General features: G+C 54.6%; 24 non-coding genes across 24 annotated transcripts; all 24 read right to left on the bottom strand.

Annotated features, from left to right (window-relative positions):
* Positions 1–295: 295 nt before the first annotated feature.
* LOC128475526 (small nucleolar RNA U3) lies at positions 296–511 on the bottom strand. The gene has a single exon (XR_008346582.1). It is a non-coding gene; the product is annotated as a small nucleolar RNA U3 (small nucleolar RNA).
* Positions 512–1,123: 612 nt separating this feature from the next.
* On the bottom strand, positions 1,124–1,287 carry LOC128480800 (U1 spliceosomal RNA). Its single transcript, XR_008350585.1, has one exon. It is a non-coding gene; the product is annotated as a U1 spliceosomal RNA (small nuclear RNA).
* Positions 1,288–1,823: 536 nt separating this feature from the next.
* On the bottom strand, positions 1,824–2,039 carry LOC128475525 (small nucleolar RNA U3). The gene has a single exon (XR_008346581.1). It is a non-coding gene; the product is annotated as a small nucleolar RNA U3 (small nucleolar RNA).
* Positions 2,040–2,651: 612 nt separating this feature from the next.
* LOC128480799 (U1 spliceosomal RNA) lies at positions 2,652–2,815 on the bottom strand. Its single transcript, XR_008350584.1, has one exon. It is a non-coding gene; the product is annotated as a U1 spliceosomal RNA (small nuclear RNA).
* A 536-nt stretch (positions 2,816–3,351) lies between these two features.
* Positions 3,352–3,567, bottom strand: LOC128475524 (small nucleolar RNA U3). The gene has a single exon (XR_008346580.1). It is a non-coding gene; the product is annotated as a small nucleolar RNA U3 (small nucleolar RNA).
* A 612-nt stretch (positions 3,568–4,179) lies between these two features.
* LOC128480797 (U1 spliceosomal RNA) lies at positions 4,180–4,343 on the bottom strand. Its single transcript, XR_008350583.1, has one exon. It is a non-coding gene; the product is annotated as a U1 spliceosomal RNA (small nuclear RNA).
* Positions 4,344–4,879: 536 nt separating this feature from the next.
* Positions 4,880–5,095, bottom strand: LOC128481191 (small nucleolar RNA U3). The gene has a single exon (XR_008350947.1). It is a non-coding gene; the product is annotated as a small nucleolar RNA U3 (small nucleolar RNA).
* A 612-nt stretch (positions 5,096–5,707) lies between these two features.
* LOC128481014 (U1 spliceosomal RNA) lies at positions 5,708–5,871 on the bottom strand. Its single transcript, XR_008350790.1, has one exon. It is a non-coding gene; the product is annotated as a U1 spliceosomal RNA (small nuclear RNA).
* A 537-nt stretch (positions 5,872–6,408) lies between these two features.
* Positions 6,409–6,624, bottom strand: LOC128481190 (small nucleolar RNA U3). Its single transcript, XR_008350946.1, has one exon. It is a non-coding gene; the product is annotated as a small nucleolar RNA U3 (small nucleolar RNA).
* A 612-nt stretch (positions 6,625–7,236) lies between these two features.
* On the bottom strand, positions 7,237–7,400 carry LOC128480796 (U1 spliceosomal RNA). Its single transcript, XR_008350582.1, has one exon. It is a non-coding gene; the product is annotated as a U1 spliceosomal RNA (small nuclear RNA).
* Positions 7,401–7,936: 536 nt separating this feature from the next.
* On the bottom strand, positions 7,937–8,152 carry LOC128475636 (small nucleolar RNA U3). The gene has a single exon (XR_008346688.1). It is a non-coding gene; the product is annotated as a small nucleolar RNA U3 (small nucleolar RNA).
* Positions 8,153–8,764: 612 nt separating this feature from the next.
* LOC128480991 (U1 spliceosomal RNA) lies at positions 8,765–8,928 on the bottom strand. Its single transcript, XR_008350769.1, has one exon. It is a non-coding gene; the product is annotated as a U1 spliceosomal RNA (small nuclear RNA).
* Positions 8,929–9,464: 536 nt separating this feature from the next.
* Positions 9,465–9,680, bottom strand: LOC128481153 (small nucleolar RNA U3). The gene has a single exon (XR_008350911.1). It is a non-coding gene; the product is annotated as a small nucleolar RNA U3 (small nucleolar RNA).
* A 612-nt stretch (positions 9,681–10,292) lies between these two features.
* LOC128480795 (U1 spliceosomal RNA) lies at positions 10,293–10,456 on the bottom strand. Its single transcript, XR_008350581.1, has one exon. It is a non-coding gene; the product is annotated as a U1 spliceosomal RNA (small nuclear RNA).
* Positions 10,457–10,992: 536 nt separating this feature from the next.
* Positions 10,993–11,208, bottom strand: LOC128475523 (small nucleolar RNA U3). Its single transcript, XR_008346579.1, has one exon. It is a non-coding gene; the product is annotated as a small nucleolar RNA U3 (small nucleolar RNA).
* Positions 11,209–11,820: 612 nt separating this feature from the next.
* LOC128480794 (U1 spliceosomal RNA) lies at positions 11,821–11,984 on the bottom strand. Its single transcript, XR_008350580.1, has one exon. It is a non-coding gene; the product is annotated as a U1 spliceosomal RNA (small nuclear RNA).
* Positions 11,985–12,520: 536 nt separating this feature from the next.
* Positions 12,521–12,736, bottom strand: LOC128475522 (small nucleolar RNA U3). The gene has a single exon (XR_008346578.1). It is a non-coding gene; the product is annotated as a small nucleolar RNA U3 (small nucleolar RNA).
* A 612-nt stretch (positions 12,737–13,348) lies between these two features.
* Positions 13,349–13,512, bottom strand: LOC128480793 (U1 spliceosomal RNA). The gene has a single exon (XR_008350579.1). It is a non-coding gene; the product is annotated as a U1 spliceosomal RNA (small nuclear RNA).
* Positions 13,513–14,048: 536 nt separating this feature from the next.
* LOC128475521 (small nucleolar RNA U3) lies at positions 14,049–14,264 on the bottom strand. Its single transcript, XR_008346577.1, has one exon. It is a non-coding gene; the product is annotated as a small nucleolar RNA U3 (small nucleolar RNA).
* Positions 14,265–14,876: 612 nt separating this feature from the next.
* Positions 14,877–15,040, bottom strand: LOC128481097 (U1 spliceosomal RNA). The gene has a single exon (XR_008350869.1). It is a non-coding gene; the product is annotated as a U1 spliceosomal RNA (small nuclear RNA).
* A 537-nt stretch (positions 15,041–15,577) lies between these two features.
* Positions 15,578–15,793, bottom strand: LOC128481189 (small nucleolar RNA U3). Its single transcript, XR_008350945.1, has one exon. It is a non-coding gene; the product is annotated as a small nucleolar RNA U3 (small nucleolar RNA).
* Positions 15,794–16,406: 613 nt separating this feature from the next.
* On the bottom strand, positions 16,407–16,570 carry LOC128480791 (U1 spliceosomal RNA). The gene has a single exon (XR_008350577.1). It is a non-coding gene; the product is annotated as a U1 spliceosomal RNA (small nuclear RNA).
* A 537-nt stretch (positions 16,571–17,107) lies between these two features.
* Positions 17,108–17,323, bottom strand: LOC128475518 (small nucleolar RNA U3). The gene has a single exon (XR_008346574.1). It is a non-coding gene; the product is annotated as a small nucleolar RNA U3 (small nucleolar RNA).
* Positions 17,324–17,936: 613 nt separating this feature from the next.
* On the bottom strand, positions 17,937–18,100 carry LOC128480790 (U1 spliceosomal RNA). Its single transcript, XR_008350576.1, has one exon. It is a non-coding gene; the product is annotated as a U1 spliceosomal RNA (small nuclear RNA).
* Positions 18,101–18,456: the final 356 nt, after the last annotated feature.

The raw sequence follows: 18,456 nt of genomic DNA, 5'->3' as shown, positions 1-18,456 counted from the left end.
CATCAGCGGGACCTCGCGCCGGGGAAGGAGCATTTACCCCTTGGCGACCTTAACGCACGAGCCGGGCAACAGGACTTGGCTACCATTTGACGTTGGTACGCAGAACGTTTCCACGAAAGGCTCATGAAACATAGGCCACATTAAGCCCCTCGCGAGGCGTCTATCCTGTTAAGAGTAGGCCTGCCTCGAAAGCTAGTACGGTCGGCATAGAAGGAAGGCCCTCGAAAGAGGCCAACAAACACAATTAAGGCCGCATCCGCAGAAAGCACAGCTCGACGCGTCGCTACGAGAAGTAACCGCTCAGCTTGCGCGTTCCCCCTCCTAACCTGCCCTCGGGAAGAAAGGAACAGTCATCAGAAGCAACAGGCAGCCGTTAGCCACGGCGCTTGATACTCGCTTCGCGCTCAGGGGAACGCACGTGAGCTCTTCATCACGGTTACCGAGCCTGACCACTTCCGAGCACGTTTCTCCGGTCGGGCGCTATAGAAACGATCCCTGAAAGTATAGTCTTGACGTCCGCCCTGCGAGGGACACCGTCCCACCAAAAGGCATCGCTATATAGCTTGCAGCGACAAACTAAAGCTAAGACATTCGCACAACACCGAAAGAGAAGAAGACTTTGCAATGCATGAATCTTATGAAAACAAACAAAAAAAAAACCAATTCGTAACGCTTTTTCTTAGAAGTCAATGCGTGAAGTAGGCTAGATTGCGTTTATTCAACCACTGAACATACATTACATCCAAGGCAGGCTGCGAGGCAGCGCAGAACGGCAACATCAGCGGCTTGGCCGAGGACGCTCTGTGATGGCGTTTTTGCACGCTTTGGAAAAACAGGAAGGAAAAAAAACCAACCAGAGAAGCGTGAGTGATGAGACCACACGTTTAAGATTTAAGACCTCCCAGGGGTGGGGCTTATGCAGATATATTGTCTCTGACGCAGGAGCAACACCTGACGAGGCCGCAAAGAGCCTGGGGCGGCACCCTTTTCCCTAACCATAACGGAGGCGCGCCTTAAGGCGCTAGAGCAGCCCCCTTAGGAGGCAGCGGCAAGGGCCACGCCTGGAGAACCACCAGCTGATACCGGAGATAATCCCCGGGCTCTATCGTTAAACCGGGATGATCAGGGGAAAGCGCGAACGCAGTCCCCCACTACCAGAAATTATGCAGTCGAGTTTCCCGCATTTGGGGAAATCGCAGGGGTCAGCACAGCCGGAGTGCAATGGCTGAGCCTCACCCTGGGAGAACCCCCTTCGTGATCAGGGTATCTCCCCTGCCAGGTAAGTATGAGTTGCCATAGGAGATGGTGGGGGGCGCCACTTCCACACCCCTCGCTAAAGTCGTGGTGGGGGTTACTGCTCCAACACTCGGCTCTGTGCAGAACAGCTGCGTGGACAAGGTGCCTGCACACAGGAAATTCCTCATCGTTGCCCTTCAGGGAAAAGTCTTCCCGTGTTAAGCTGCGCTCGTAAAATCCAGCATTCCCAGAGCGCTTTGCAGCACAAAAATTTGCACGCGGTAGCACCGCCCATCAGCGGGACCTCGCGCCGGGGAAGGAGCATTTACCCCTTGGCGACCTTAACGCACGAGCCGGGCAACAGGACTTGGCTACCATTTGACGTTGGTACGCAGAACGTTTCCACGAAAGGCTCATGAAACATAGGCCACATTAAGCCCCTCGCGAGGCGTCTATCCTGTTAAGAGTAGGCCTGCCTCGAAAGCTAGTACGGTCGGCATAGAAGGAAGGCCCTCGAAAGAGGCCAACAAACACAATTAAGGCCGCATCCGCAGAAAGCACAGCTCGACGCGTCGCTACGAGAAGTAACCGCTCAGCTTGCGCGTTCCCCCTCCTAACCTGCCCTCGGGAAGAAAGGAACAGTCATCAGAAGCAACAGGCAGCCGTTAGCCACGGCGCTTGATACTCGCTTCGCGCTCAGGGGAACGCACGTGAGCTCTTCATCACGGTTACCGAGCCTGACCACTTCCGAGCACGTTTCTCCGGTCGGGCGCTATAGAAACGATCCCTGAAAGTATAGTCTTGACGTCCGCCCTGCGAGGGACACCGTCCCACCAAAAGGCATCGCTATATAGCTTGCAGCGACAAACTAAAGCTAAGACATTCGCACAACACCGAAAGAGAAGAAGACTTTGCAATGCATGAATCTTATGAAAACAAACAAAAAAAAAACCAATTCGTAACGCTTTTTCTTAGAGGTCAATGCGTGAAGTAGGCTAGATTGCGTTTATTCAACCACTGAACATACATTACATCCAAGGCAGGCTGCGAGGCAGCGCAGAACGGCAACATCAGCGGCTTGGCCGAGGACGCTCTGTGATGGCGTTTTTGCACGCTTTGGAAAAGCAAGAAGGAAAAAAAACCAACCAGAGAAGCGTGAGTGATGAGACCACACGTTTAAGATTTAAGACCTCCCAGGGGTGGGGCTTATGCAGATATATTGTCTCTGACGCAGGAGCAACACCTGACGAGGCCGCAAAGAGCCTGGGGCGGCACCCTTTTCCCTAACCATAACGGAGGCGCGCCTTAAGGCGCTAGAGCAGCCCCCTTAGGAGGCAGCGGCAAGGGCCACGCCTGGAGAACCACCAGCTGATACCGGAGATAATCCCCGGGCTCTATCGTTAAACCGGGATGATCAGGGGAAAGCGCGAACGCAGTCCCCCACTACCAGAAATTATGCAGTCGAGTTTCCCGCATTTGGGGAAATCGCAGGGGTCAGCACAGCCGGAGTGCAATGGCTGAGCCTCACCCTGGGAGAACCCCCTTCGTGATCAGGGTATCTCCCCTGCCAGGTAAGTATGAGTTGCCATAGGAGATGGTGGGGGGCGCCACTTCCACACCCCTCGCTAAAGTCGTGGTGGGGGTTACTGCTCCAACACTCGGCTCTGTGCAGAACAGCTGCGTGGACAAGGTGCCTGCACACAGGAAATTCCTCATCGTTGCCCTTCAGGGAAAAGTCTTCCCGTGTTAAGCTGCGCTCGTAAAATCCAGCATTCCCAGAGCGCTTTGCAGCACAAAAATTTGCACGCGGTAGCACCGCCCATCAGCGGGACCTCGCGCCGGGGAAGGAGCATTTACCCCTTGGCGACCTTAACGCACGAGCCGGGCAACAGGACTTGGCTACCATTTGATGTTGGTACGCAGAACGTTTCCACGAAAGGCTCATGAAACATAGGCCACATTAAGCCCCTCGCGAGGCGTCTATCCTGTTAAGAGTAGGCCTGCCTCGAAAGCTAGTACGGTCGGCATAGAAGGAAGGCCCTCGAAAGAGGCCAACAAACACAATTAAGGCCGCAGCCGCAGAAAGCACAGCTCGACGCGTCGCTACGAGAAGTAACCGCTCAGCTTGCGCGTTCCCCCTCCTAACCTGCCCTCGGGAAGAAAGGAACAGTCATCAGAAGCAACAGGCAGCCGTTAGCCACGGCGCTTGATACTCGCTTCGCGCTCAGGGGAACGCACGTGAGCTCTTCATCACGGTTACCGAGCCTGACCACTTCCGAGCACGTTTCTCCGGTCGGGCGCTATAGAAACGATCCCTGAAAGTATAGTCTTGACGTCCGCCCTGCGAGGGACACCGTCCCACCAAAAGGCATCGCTATATAGCTTGCAGCGACAAACTAAAGCTAAGACATTCGCACAACACCGAAAGAGAAGAAGACTTTGCAATGCATGAATCTTATGAAAACAAACAAAAAAAAAACCAATTCGTAACGCTTTTTCTTAGAGGTCAATGCGTGAAGTAGGCTAGATTGCGTTTATTCAACCACTGAACATACATTACATCCAAGGCAGGCTGCGAGGCAGCGCAGAACGGCAACATCAGCGGCTTGGCCGAGGACGCTCTGTGATGGCGTTTTTGCACGCTTTGGAAAAGCAAGAAGGAAAAAAAACCAACCAGAGAAGCGTGAGTGATGAGACCACACGTTTAAGATTTAAGACCTCCCAGGGGTGGGGCTTATGCAGATATATTGTCTCTGACGCAGGAGCAACACCTGACGAGCCCGCAAAGAGCCTGGGGCGGCACCCTTTTCCCTAACCATAACGGAGGCGCGCCTTAAGGCGCTAGAGCAGCCCCCTTAGGAGGCAGCGGCAAGGGCCACGCCTGGAGAACCACCAGCTGATACCGGAGATAATCCCCGGGCTCTATCGTTAAACCGGGATGATCAGGGGAAAGCGCGAACGCAGTCCCCCACTACCAGAAATTATGCAGTCGAGTTTCCCGCATTTGGGGAAATCGCAGGGGTCAGCACAGCCGGAGTGCAATGGCTGAGCCTCACCCTGGGAGAACCCCCTTCGTGATCAGGGTATCTCCCCTGCCAGGTAAGTATGAGTTGCCATCGGAGATGGTGGGGGGCGCCACTTCCACACCCCTCGCTAAAGTCGTGGTGGGGGTTACTGCTCCAACACTCGGCTCTGTGCAGAACAGCTGCGTGGACAAGGTGCCTGCACACAGGAAATTCCTCATCGTTGCCCTTCAGGGAAAAGTCTTCCCGTGTTAAGCTGCGCTCGTAAAATCCAGCATTCCCAGAGCGCTTTGCAGCACAAAAATTTGCACGCGGTAGCACCGCCCATCAGCGGGACCTCGCGCCGGGGAAGGAGCATTTACCCCTTGGCGACCTTAACGCACGAGCCGGGCAACAGGACTTGGCTACCATTTGACGTTGGTACGCAGAACGTTTCCACGAAAGGCTCATGAAACATAGGCCACATTAAGCCCCTCGCGAGGCGTCTATCCTGTTAAGAGCAGGCCTGCCTCGAAAGCTAGTACGGTCGGCACAGAAGGAAGGCCCTCGAAAGAGGCCAACAAACACAATTAAGGCCGCATCCGCAGAAAGCACAGCTCGACGCGTCGCTACGAGAAGTAACCGCTCAGCTTGCGCGTTCCCCCTCCTAACCTGCCCTCGGGAAGAAAGGAACAGTCATCAAAAGCAACAGGCAGCCGTTAGCCACGGCGCTTGATACTCGCTTCGCGCTCAGGGGAACGCACGTGAGCTCTTCATCACGGTTACCGAGCCTGACCACTTCCGAGCACGTTTCTCCGGTCGGGCGCTATAGAAACGATCCCTGAAAGTATAGTCTTGACGTCCGCCCTGCGAGGGACACCGTCCCACCAAAAGGCATCGCTATATAGCTTGCAGCGACAAACTAAAGCTAAGACATTCGCACAACACCGAAAGAGAAGAAGACTTTGCAATGCATGAATCTTATGAAAACAGACAAAAAAAAAACCAATTCGTAACGCTTTTTCTTAGAAGTCAATGCGTGAAGTAGGCTAGATTGCGTTTATTCAACCACTGAACATACATTACATCCAAGGCAGGCTGCGAGGCAGCGCAGAACGGCAACATCAGCGGCTTGGCCGAGGACGCTCTGTGATGGCGTTTTTGCATGCTTTGGAAAAGCAAGAAGGAAAAAAAACCAACCAGAGAAGCGTGAGTGATGAGACCACACGTTTAAGATTTAAGACCTCCCAGGGGTGGGGCTTATGCAGATATATCGTCTCTGACGCAGGAGCAACACCTGACGAGGCCGCAAAGAGCCTGGGGCGGCACCCTTTTCCCTAACCATAACGGAGGCGCGCCTTAAGGCGCTAGAGCAGCCCCCTTAGGAGGCAGCGGCAAGGGCCACGCCTGGAGAACCACCAGCTGATACCGGAGACAATCCTCGGGCTCTATCGTTAAACCGGGATGATCAGGGGAAAGCGCGAACGCAGTCCCCCACTACCAGAAATTATGCAGTCGAGTTTCCCGCATTTGGGGAAATCGCAGGGGTCAGCACAGCCGGAGTGCAATGGCTGAGCCTCACCCTGGGAGAACCCCCTTCGTGATCAGGGTATTTCCCCTGCCAGGTAAGTATGAGTTGCCATAGGAGATGGTGGGGGGGCGCCACTTCCACACCCCTCGCTAAAGTCGTGGTGGGGGTTACTGCTCCAACACTCGGCTCTGTGCAGAACAGCTGCGTGGACAAGGTGCCTGCACACAGGAAATTCCTCATCGTTGCCCTTCAGGGAAAAGTCTTCCCGTGTTAAGCTGCGCTCGTAAAATCCAGCATTCCCAGAGCGCTTTGCAGCACAAAAATTTGCACGCGGTAGCACCGCCCATCAGCGGGACCTCGCGCCGGGGAAGGAGCATTTACCCCTTGGCGACCTTAACGCACGAGCCGGGCAACAGGACTTGGCTACCATTTGACGTTGGTACGCAGAACGTTTCCACGAAAGGCTCATGAAACATAGGCCACATTAAGCCCCTCGCGAGGCGTCTATCCTGTTAAGAGCAGGCCTGCCTCGAAAGCTAGTACGGTCGGCACAGAAGGAAGGCCCTCGAAAGAGGCCAACAAACACAATTAAGGCCGCATCCGCAGAAAGCACAGCTCGACGCGTCGCTACGAGAAGTAACCGCTCAGCTTGCGCGTTCCCCCTCCTAACCTGCCCTCGGGAAGAAAGGAACAGTCATCAAAAGCAACAGGCAGCCGTTAGCCACGGCGCTTGATACTCGCTTCGCGCTCAGGGGAACGCACGTGAGCTCTTCATCACGGTTACCGAGCCTGACCACTTCCGAGCACGTTTCTCCGGTCGGGCGCTATAGAAACGATCCCTGAAAGTATAGTCTTGACGTCCGCCCTGCGAGGGACACCGTCCCACCAAAAGGCATCGCTATATAGCTTGCAGCGACAAACTAAAGCTAAGACATTCGCACAACACCGAAAGAGAAGAAGACTTTGCAATGCATGAATCTTATGAAAACAAACAAAAAAAAAAACAATTCGTAACGCTTTTTCTTAGAAGTCAATGCGTGAAGTAGGCTAGATTGCGTTTATTCAACCACTGAACATACATTACATCCAAGGCAGGCTGCGAGGCAGCGCAGAACGGCAACATCAGCGGCTTGGCCGAGGACGCTCTGTGATGGCGTTTTTGCACGCTTTGGAAAAGCAAGAAGGAAAAAAAACCAACCAGAGAAGCGTGAGTGATGAGACCACACGTTTAAGATTTAAGACCTCCCAGGGGTGGGGCTTATGCAGATATATTGTCTCTGACGCAGGAGCAACACCTGACGAGGCCGCAAAGAGCCTGGGGCGGCACCCTTTTCCCTAACCATAACGGAGGCGCGCCTTAAGGCGCTAGAGCAGCCCCCTTAGGAGGCAGCGGCAAGGGCCACGCCTGGAGAACCACCAGCTGATACCGGAGACAATCCCCGGGCTCTATCGTTAAACCGGGATGATCAGGGGAAAGCGCGAACGCAGTCCCCCACTACCAGAAATTATGCAGTCGAGTTTCCCGCATTTGGGGAAATCGCAGGGGTCAGCACAGCCGGAGTGCAATGGCTGAGCCTCACCCTGGGAGAACCCCCTTCGTGATCAGGGTATCTCCCCTGCCAGGTAAGTATGAGTTGCCATAGGAGATGGTGGGGGGCGCCACTTCCACACCCCTCGCTAAAGTCGTGGTGGGGGTTACTGCTCCAACACTCGGCTCTGTGCAGAACAGCTGCGTGGACAAGGTGCCTGCACACAGGAAATTCCTCATCGTTGCCCTTCAGGGAAAAGTCTTCCCGTGTTAAGCTGCGCTCGTAAAATCCAGCATTCCCAGAGCGCTTTGCAGCACAAAAATTTGCACGCGGTAGCACCGCCCATCAGCAGGACCTCGCGCCGGGGAAGGAGCATTTACCCCTTGGCGACCTTAACGCACGAGCCGGGCAACAGGACTTGGCTACCATTTGATGTTGGTACGCAGAACGTTTCCACGAAAGGCTCATGAAACATAGGCCACATTAAGCCCCTCGCGAGGCATCTATCCTGTTAAGAGTAGGCCTGCCTCGAAAGCTAGTACGGTCGGCATTGAAGGAAGGCCCTCGAAAGAGGCCAACAAACACAATTAAGGCCGCATCCGCAGAAAGCACAGCTCGACGCGTCGCTACGAGAAGTAACCGCTCAGCTTGCGCGTTCCCCCTCCTAACCTGCCCTCGGGAAGAAAGGAACAGCCATCAAAAGCAACAGGCAGCCGTTAGCCACGGCGCTTGATACTCGCTTCGCGCTCAGGGGAACGCACGTGAGCTCTTCATCACGGTTACCGAGCCTGACCACTTCCGAGCACGTTTCTCCGGTCGGGCGCTATAGAAACGATCCCTGAAAGTATAGTCTTGACGTCCGCCCTGCGAGGGACACCGTCCCACCAAAAGGCATCGCTATATAGCTTGCAGCGACAAACTAAAGCTAAGACATTCGCACAACACCGAAAGAGAAGAAGACTTTGCAATGCATGAATCTTATGAAAACAAACAAAAAAAAAACCAATTCGTAACGCTTTTTCTTAGAAGTCAATGCGTGAAGTAGGCTAGATTGCGTTTATTCAACCACTGAACATACATTACATCCAAGGCAGGCTGCGAGGCAGCGCAGAACGGCAACATCAGCGGCTTGGCCGAGGACGCTCTGTGATGGCGTTTTTGCACGCTTTGGAAAAGCAAGAAGGAAAAAAAACCAACCAGAGAAGCGTGAGTGATGAGACCACACGTTTAAGATTTAAGACCTCCCAGGGGTGGGGCTTATGCAGATACATTGTCTCTGACGCAGGAGCAACACCTGACGAGGCCGCAAAGAGCCTGGGGCGGCACCCTTTTCCCTAACCATAACGGAGGCGCACCTTAAGGCGCTAGAGCAGCCCCCTTAGGAGGCAGCGGCAAGGGCCACGCCTGGAGAACCACCAGCTGATACCGGAGATAATCCCCGGGCTCTATCGTTAAACCGGGATGATCAGGGGAAAGCGCGAACGCAGTTCCCCACTACCAGAAATTATGCAGTCGAGTTTCCCGCATTTGGGGAAATCGCAGGGGTCAGCACAGCCGGAGTGCAATGGCTGAGCCTCACCCTGGGAGAACCCCCTTCGTGATCAGGGTATCTCCCCTGCCAGGTAAGTATGAGTTGCCATAGGAGATGGTGGGGGGCGCCACTTCCACACCCCTCGCTAAAGTCGTGGTGGGGGTTACTGCTCCAACACTCGGCTCTGTGCAGAACAGCTGCGTGGACAAGGTGCCTGCACACAGGAAATTCCTCATCGTTGCCCTTCAGGGAAAAGTCTTCCCGTGTTAAGCTGCGCTCGTAAAATCCAGCATTCCCAGAGCGCTTTGCAGCACAAAAATTTGCACGCGGTAGCACCGCCCATCAGCGGGACCTCGCGCCGGGGAAGGAGCATTTACCCCTTGGCGACCTTAACGCACGAGCCGGGCAACAGGACTTGGCTACCATTTGATGTTGGTACGCAGAACGTTTCCACGAAAGGCTCATGAAACATAGGCCACATTAAGCCCCTCGCGAGGCGTCTATCCTGTTAAGAGTAGGCCTGCCTCGAAAGCTAGTACGGTCGGCACAGAAGGAAGGCCCTCGAAAGAGGCCAACAAACACAATTAAGGCCGCATCCGCAGAAAGCACAGCTCGACGCGTCGCTACGAGAAGTAACCGCTCAGCTTGCGCGTTCCCCCTCCTAACCTGCCCTCGGGAAGAAAGGAACAGTCATCAAAAGCAACAAGCAGCCGTTAGCCACGGCGCTTGATACTCGCTTCGCGCTCAGGGGAACGCACGTGAGCTCTTCATCACGGTTACCGAGCCTGACCACTTCCGAGCACGTTTCTCCGGTCGGGCGCTATAGAAACGATCCCTGAAAGTATAGTCTTGACGTCCGCCCTGCGAGGGACACCGTCCCACCAAAAGGCATCGCTATATAGCTTGCAGCGACAAACTAAAGCTAAGACATTCGCACAACACCGAAAGAGAAGAAGACTTTGCAATGCATGAATCTTATGAAAACAAACAAAAAAAAAAACAATTCGTAACGCTTTTTCTTAGAGGTCAATGCGTGAAGTAGGCTAGATTGCGTTTATTCAACCACTGAACATACATTACATCCAAGGCAGGCTGCGAGGCAGCGCAGAACGGCAACATCAGCGGCTTGGCCGAGGACGCTCTGTGATGGCGTTTTTGCACGCTTTGGAAAAGCAAGAAGGAAAAAAAACCAACCAGAGAAGCGTGAGTGATGAGACCACACGTTTAAGATTTAAGACCTCCCAGGGGTGGGGCTTATGCAGATATATCGTCTCTGACGCAGGAGCAACACCTGACGAGGCCGCAAAGAGCCTGGGGCGGCACCCTTTTCCCTAACCATAACGGAGGCGCGCCTTAAGGCGCTAGAGCAGCCCCCTTAGGAGGCAGCGGCAAGGGCCACGCCTGGAGAACCACCAGCTGATACCGGAGACAATCCCCGGGCTCTATCGTTAAACCGGGATGATCAGGGGAAAGCGCGAACGCAGTCCCCCACTACCAGAAATTATGCAGTCGAGTTTCCCGCATTTGGGGAAATCGCAGGGGTCAGCACAGCCGGAGTGCAATGGCTGAGCCTCACCCTGGGAGAACCCCCTTCGTGATCAGGGTATCTCCCCTGCCAGGTAAGTATGAGTTGCCATAGGAGATGGTGGGGGGCGCCACTTCCACACCCCTCGCTAAAGTCGTGGTGGGGGTTACTGCTCCAACACTCGGCTCTGTGCAGAACAGCTGCGTGGACAAGGTGCCTGCACACAGGAAATTCCTCATCGTTGCCCTTCAGGGAAAAGTCTTCCCGTGTTAAGCTGCGCTCGTAAAATCCAGCATTCCCAGAGCGCTTTGCAGCACAAAAATTTGCACGCGGTAGCACCGCCCATCAGCGGGACCTCGCGCCGGGGAAGGAGCATTTACCCCTTGGCGACCTTAACGCACGAGCCGGGCAACAGGACTTGGCTACCATTTGACGTTGGTACGCAGAACGTTTCCACGAAAGGCTCATGAAACATAGGCCACATTAAGCCCCTCGCGAGGCGTCTATCCTGTTAAGAGTAGGCCTGCCTCGAAAGCTAGTACGGTCGGCATAGAAGGAAGGCCCTCGAAAGAGGCCAACAAACACAATTAAGGCCGCATCCGCAGAAAGCACAGCTCGACGCGTCGCTACGAGAAGTAACCGCTCAGCTTGCGCGTTCCCCCTCCTAACCTGCCCTCGGGAAGAAAGGAACAGTCATCAGAAGCAACAGGCAGCCGTTAGCCACGGCGCTTGATACTCGCTTCGCGCTCAGGGGAACGCACGTGAGCTCTTCATCACGGTTACCGAGCCTGACCACTTCCGAGCACGTTTCTCCGGTCGGGCGCTATAGAAACGATCCCTGAAAGTATAGTCTTGACGTCCGCCCTGCGAGGGACACCGTCCCACCAAAAGGCATCGCTATATAGCTTGCAGCGACAAACTAAAGCTAAGACATTCGCACAACACCGAAAGAGAAGAAGACTTTGCAATGCATGAATCTTATGAAAACAAACAAAAAAAAAACCAATTCGTAACGCTTTTTCTTAGAAGTCAATGCGTGAAGTAGGCTAGATTGCGTTTATTCAACCACTGAACATACATTACATCCAAGGCAGGCTGCGAGGCAGCGCAGAACGGCAACATCAGCGGCTTGGCCGAGGACGCTCTGTGATGGCGTTTTTGCACGCTTTGGAAAAACAGGAAGGAAAAAAAACCAACCAGAGAAGCGTGAGTGATGAGACCACACGTTTAAGATTTAAGACCTCCCAGGGGTGGGGCTTATGCAGATATATTGTCTCTGACGCAGGAGCAACACCTGACGAGGCCGCAAAGAGCCTGGGGCGGCACCCTTTTCCCTAACCATAACGGAGGCGCGCCTTAAGGCGCTAGAGCAGCCCCCTTAGGAGGCAGCGGCAAGGGCCACGCCTGGAGAACCACCAGCTGATACCGGAGATAATCCCCGGGCTCTATCGTTAAACCAGGATGATCAGGGGAAAGCGCGAACGCAGTCCCCCACTACCAGAAATTATGCAGTCGAGTTTCCCGCATTTGGGGAAATCGCAGGGGTCAGCACAGCCGGAGTGCAATGGCTGAGCCTCACCCTGGGAGAACCCCCTTCGTGATCAGGGTATCTCCCCTGCCAGGTAAGTATGAGTTGCCATAGGAGATGGTGGGGGGCGCCACTTCCACACCCCTCGCTAAAGTCGTGGTGGGGGTTACTGCTCCAACACTCGGCTCTGTGCAGAACAGCTGCGTGGACAAGGTGCCTGCACACAGGAAATTCCTCATCGTTGCCCTTCAGGGAAAAGTCTTCCCGTGTTAAGCTGCGCTCGTAAAATCCAGCATTCCCAGAGCGCTTTGCAGCACAAAAATTTGCACGCGGTAGCACCGCCCATCAGCGGGACCTCGCGCCGGGGAAGGAGCATTTACCCCTTGGCGACCTTAACGCACGAGCCGGGCAACAGGACTTGGCTACCATTTGACGTTGGTACGCAGAACGTTTCCACGAAAGGCTCATGAAACATAGGCCACATTAAGCCCCTCGCGAGGCGTCTATCCTGTTAAGAGTAGGCCTGCCTCGAAAGCTAGTACGGTCGGCATAGAAGGAAGGCCCTCGAAAGAGGCCAACAAACACAATTAAGGCCGCATCCGCAGAAAGCACAGCTCGACGCGTCGCTACGAGAAGTAACCGCTCAGCTTGCGCGTTCCCCCTCCTAACCTGCCCTCGGGAAGAAAGGAACAGTCATCAGAAGCAACAGGCAGCCGTTAGCCACGGCGCTTGATACTCGCTTCGCGCTCAGGGGAACGCACGTGAGCTCTTCATCACGGTTACCGAGCCTGACCACTTCCGAGCACGTTTCTCCGGTCGGGCGCTATAGAAACGATCCCTGAAAGTATAGTCTTGACGTCCGCCCTGCGAGGGACACCGTCCCACCAAAAGGCATCGCTATATAGCTTGCAGCGACAAACTAAAGCTAAGACATTCGCACAACACCGAAAGAGAAGAAGACTTTGCAATGCATGAATCTTATGAAAACAAACAAAAAAAAAACCAATTCGTAACGCTTTTTCTTAGAGGTCAATGCGTGAAGTAGGCTAGATTGCGTTTATTCAACCACTGAACATACATTACATCCAAGGCAGGCTGCGAGGCAGCGCAGAACGGCAACATCAGCGGCTTGGCCGAGGACGCTCTGTGATGGCGTTTTTGCACGCTTTGGAAAAGCAAGAAGGAAAAAAAACCAACCAGAGAAGCGTGAGTGATGAGACCACACGTTTAAGATTTAAGACCTCCCAGGGGTGGGGCTTATGCAGATATATTGTCTCTGACGCAGGAGCAACACCTGACGAGGCCGCAAAGAGCCTGGGGCGGCACCCTTTTCCCTAACCATAACGGAGGCGCGCCTTAAGGCGCTAGAGCAGCCCCCTTAGGAGGCAGCGGCAAGGGCCACGCCTGGAGAACCACCAGCTGATACCGGAGATAATCCCCGGGCTCTATCGTTAAACCGGGATGATCAGGGGAAAGCGCGAACGCAGTCCCCCACTACCAGAAATTATGCAGTCGAGTTTCCCGCATTTGGGGAAATCGCAGGGGTCAGCACAGCCGGAGTGCAATGGCTGAGCCTCACCCTGGGAGAACCCCCTTCGTGATCAGGGTATCTCCCCTGCCAGGTAAGTATGAGTTGCCATAGGAGATGGTGGGGGGCGCCACTTCCACACCCCTCGCTAAAGTCGTGGTGGGGGTTACTGCTCCAACACTCGGCTCTGTGCAGAACAGCTGCGTGGACAAGGTGCCTGCACACAGGAAATTCCTCATCGTTGCCCTTCAGGGAAAAGTCTTCCCGTGTTAAGCTGCGCTCGTAAAATCCAGCATTCCCAGAGCGCTTTGCAGCACAAAAATTTGCACGCGGTAGCACCGCCCATCAGCGGGACCTCGCGCCGGGGAAGGAGCATTTACCCCTTGGCGACCTTAACGCACGAGCCGGGCAACAGGACTTGGCTACCATTTGATGTTGGTACGCAGAACGTTTCCACGAAAGGCTCATGAAACATAGGCCACATTAAGCCCCTCGCGAGGCGTCTATCCTGTTAAGAGTAGGCCTGCCTCGAAAGCTAGTACGGTCGGCATAGAAGGAAGGCCCTCGAAAGAGGCCAACAAACACAATTAAGGCCGCAGCCGCAGAAAGCACAGCTCGACGCGTCGCTACGAGAAGTAACCGCTCAGCTTGCGCGTTCCCCCTCCTAACCTGCCCTCGGGAAGAAAGGAACAGTCATCAGAAGCAACAGGCAGCCGTTAGCCACGGCGCTTGATACTCGCTTCGCGCTCAGGGGAACGCACGTGAGCTCTTCATCACGGTTACCGAGCCTGACCACTTCCGAGCACGTTTCTCCGGTCGGGCGCTATAGAAACGATCCCTGAAAGTATAGTCTTGACGTCCGCCCTGCGAGGGACACCGTCCCACCAAAAGGCATCGCTATATAGCTTGCAGCGACAAACTAAAGCTAAGACATTCGCACAACACCGAAAGAGAAGAAGACTTTGCAATGCATGAATCTTATGAAAACAGACAAAAAAAAAACCAATTCGTAACGCTTTTTCTTAGAAGTCAATGCGTGAAGTAGGCTAGATTGCGTTTATTCAACCACTGAACATACATTACATCCAAGGCAGGCTGCGAGGCAGCGCAGAACGGCAACATCAGCGGCTTGGCCGAGGACGCTCTGTGATGGCGTTTTTGCATGCTTTGGAAAAGCAAGAAGGAAAAAAAACCAACCAGAGAAGCGTGAGTGATGAGACCACACGTTTAAGATTTAAGACCTCCCAGGGGTGGGGCTTATGCAGATATATCGTCTCTGACGCAGGAGCAACACCTGACGAGGCCGCAAAGAGCCTGGGGCGGCACCCTTTTCCCTAACCATAACGGAGGCGCGCCTTAAGGCGCTAGAGCAGCCCCCTTAGGAGGCAGCGGCAAGGGCCACGCCTGGAGAACCACCAGCTGATACCGGAGACAATCCTCGGGCTCTATCGTTAAACCGGGATGATCAGGGGAAAGCGCGAACGCAGGCCCCCACTACCAGAAATTATGCAGTCGAGTTTCCCGCATTTGGGGAAATCGCAGGGGTCAGCACAGCCGGAGTGCAATGGCTGAGCCTCACCCTGGGAGAACCCCCTTCGTGATCAGGGTATTTCCCCTGCCAGGTAAGTATGAGTTGCCATAGGAGATGGTGGGGGGGCGCCACTTCCACACCCCTCGCTAAAGTCGTGGTGGGGGTTACTGCTCCAACACTCGGCTCTGTGCAGAACAGCTGCGTGGACAAGGTGCCTGCACACAGGAAATTCCTCATCGTTGCCCTTCAGGGAAAAGTCTTCCCGTGTTAAGCTGCGCTCGTAAAATCCAGCATTCCCAGAGCGCTTTGCAGCACAAAAATTTGCACGCGGTAGCACCGCCCATCAGCGGGACCTCGCGCCGGGGAAGGAGCATTTACCCCTTGGCGACCTTAACGCACGAGCCGGGCAACAGGACTTGGCTACCATTTGACGTTGGTACGCAGAACGTTTCCACGAAAGGCTCATGAAACATAGGCCACATTAAGCCCCTCGCGAGGCGTCTATCCTGTTAAGAGTAGGCCTGCCTCGAAAGCTAGTACGGTCGGCACAGAAGGAAGGCCCTCGAAAGAGGCCAACAAACACAATTAAGGCCGCATCCGCAGAAAGCACAGCTCGACGCGTCGCTACGAGAAGTAACCGCTCAGCTTGCGCGTTCCCCCTCCTAACCTGCCCTCGGGAAGAAAGGAACAGTCATCAAAAGCAACAGGCAGCCGTTAGCCACGGCGCTTGATACTCGCTTCGCGCTCAGGGGAACGCACGTGAGCTCTTCATCACGGTTACCGAGCCTGACCACTTCCGAGCACGTTTCTCCGGTCGGGCGCTATAGAAACGATCCCTGAAAGTATAGTCTTGACGTCCGCCCTGCGAGGGACACCGTCCCACCAAAAGGCATCGCTATATAGCTTGCAGCGACAAACTAAAGCTAAGACATTCGCACAACACCGAAAGAGAAGAAGACTTTGCAATGCATGAATCTTATGAAAACAGACAAAAAAAAAAACCAATTCGTAACGCTTTTTCTTAGAAGTCAATGCGTGAAGTAGGCTAGATTGCGTTTATTCAACCACTGAACATACATTACATCCAAGGCAGGCTGCGAGGCAGCGCAGAACGGCAACATCAGCGGCTTGGCCGAGGACGCTCTGTGATGGCGTTTTTGCATGCTTTGGAAAAGCAAGAAGGAAAAAAAACCAACCAGAGAAGCGTGAGTGATGAGACCACACGTTCAAGATTTAAGACCTCCCAGGGGTGGGGCTTATGCAGATATATCGTCTCTGACGCAGGAGCAACACCTGACGAGGCCGCAAAGAGCCTGGGGCGGCACCCTTTTCCCTAACCATAACGGAGGCGCGCCTTAAGGCGCTAGAGCAGCCCCCTTAGGAGGCAGCGGCAAGGGCCACGCCTGGAGAACCACCAGCTGATACCGGAGACAATCCCCGGGCTCTATCGTTAAACCGGGATGATCAGGGGAAAGCGCGAACGCAGTCCCCCACTACCAGAAATTATGCAGTCGAGTTTCCCGCATTTGGGGAAATCGCAGGGGTCAGCACAGCCGGAGTGCAATGGCTGAGCCTCACCCTGGGAGAACCCCCTTCGTGATCAGGGTATCTCCCCTGCCAGGTAAGTATGAGTTGCCATAGGAGATGGTGGGGGGGCGCCACTTCCACACCCCTCGCTAAAGTCGTGGTGGGGGTTACTGCTCCAACACTCGGCTCTGTGCAGAACAGCTGCGTGGACAAGGTGCCTGCACACAGGAAATTCCTCATCGTTGCCCTTCAGGGAAAAGTCTTCCCGTGTTAAGCTGCGCTCGTAAAACCCAGCATTCCCAGAGCGCTTTGCAGCACAAAAATTTGCACGCGGTAGCACCGCCCATCAGCGGGACCTCGCGCCGGGGAAGGAGCATTTACCCCTTGGCGACCTTAACGCACGAGCCGGGCAACAGGACTTGGCTACCATTGGACGTTGGTACGCAGAACGTTTCCACGAAAGGCTCATGAAACATAGGCCACATTAAGCCCCTCGCGAGGCGTCTATCCTGTTAAGAGTAGGCCTGCCTCGAAAGCTAGTACGGTCGGCACAGAAGGAAGGCCCTCGAAAGAGGCCAACAAACACAATTAAGGCCGCATCCGCAGAAAGCACAGCTCGACGCGTCGCTACGAGAAGTAACCGCTCAGCTTGCGCGTTCCCCCTCCTAACCTGCCCTCGGGAAGAAAGGAACAGTCATCAAAAGCAACAGGCAGCCGTTAGCCACGGCGCTTGATACTCGCTTCGCGCTCAGGGGAACGCACGTGAGCTCTTCATCACGGTTACCGAGCCTGACCACTTCCGAGCACGTTTCTCCGGCCGGGCGCTATAGAAACGATCCCTGAAAGTATAGTCTTGACGTCCGCCCTGCGAGGGACACCGTCCCACCAAAAGGCATCGCTATATAGCTTGCAGCGACAAACTAAAGCTAAGACATTCGGACAACACCGAAAGAGAAGAAGACTTTGCAATGCATGAATCTTATGAAAACAGACAAAAAAAAAACCAATTCGTAACGCTTTTTCTTAGAAGTCAATGCGTGAAGTAGGCTAGATTGCGTTTATTCAACCACTGAACATACATTACATCCAAGGCAGGCTGCGAGGCAGCGCAGAACGGCAACATCAGCGGCTTGGCCGAGGACGCTCTGTGATGGCGTTTTTGCATGCTTTGGAAAAGCAAGAAGGAAAAAAAACCCAACCAGAGAAGCGTGAGTGATGAGACCACACGTTCAAGATTTAAGACCTCCCAGGGGTGGGGCTTATGCAGATATATCGTCTCTGACGCAGGAGCAACACCTGACGAGGCCGCAAAGAGCCTGGGGCGGCACCCTTTTCCCTAACCATAACGGAGGCGCGCCTTAAGGCGCTAGAGCAGCCCCCTTAGGAGGCAGCGGCAAGGGCCACGCCTGGAGAACCACCAGCTGATACCGGAGACAATCCCCGGGCTCTATCGTTAAACCGGGATGATCAGGGGAAAGCGCGAACGCAGTCCCCCACTACCAGAAATTATGCAGTCGAGTTTCCCGCATTTGGGGAAATCGCAGGGGTCAGCACAGCCGGAGTGCAATGGCTGAGCCTCACCCTGGGAGAACCCCCTTCGTGATCAGGGTATCTCCCCTGCCAGGTAAGTATGAGTTGCCATTGGAGATGGTGGGGGGGCGCCACTTCCACACCCCTCGCTAAAGTCGTGGTGGGGGTTACTGCTCCAACACTCGGCTCTGTGCAGAACAGCTGCGTGGACAAGGTGCCTGCACACAGGAAATTCCTCATCGTTGCCCTTCAGGGAAAAGTCTTCCCGTGTTAAGCTGCGCTCGTAAAATCCAGCATTCCCAGAGCGCTTTGCAGCACAAAAATTTGCACGCGGTAGCACCGCCCATCAGCGGGACCTCGCGCCGGGGAAGGAGCATTTACCCCTTGGCGACCTTAACGCACGAGCCGGGCAACAGGACTTGGCTACCATTTGACGTTGGTACGCAGAACGTTTCCAC

Source organism: Spea bombifrons, chromosome 2, assembly GCF_027358695.1.
Source record: "Spea bombifrons isolate aSpeBom1 chromosome 2, aSpeBom1.2.pri, whole genome shotgun sequence".
Classification (NCBI taxonomy): domain Eukaryota; kingdom Metazoa; phylum Chordata; class Amphibia; order Anura; family Pelobatidae; genus Spea; species Spea bombifrons.
Note: the sequence above shows the minus strand (reverse complement) of the source record. Positions and strands in the feature narration are given on the sequence as shown.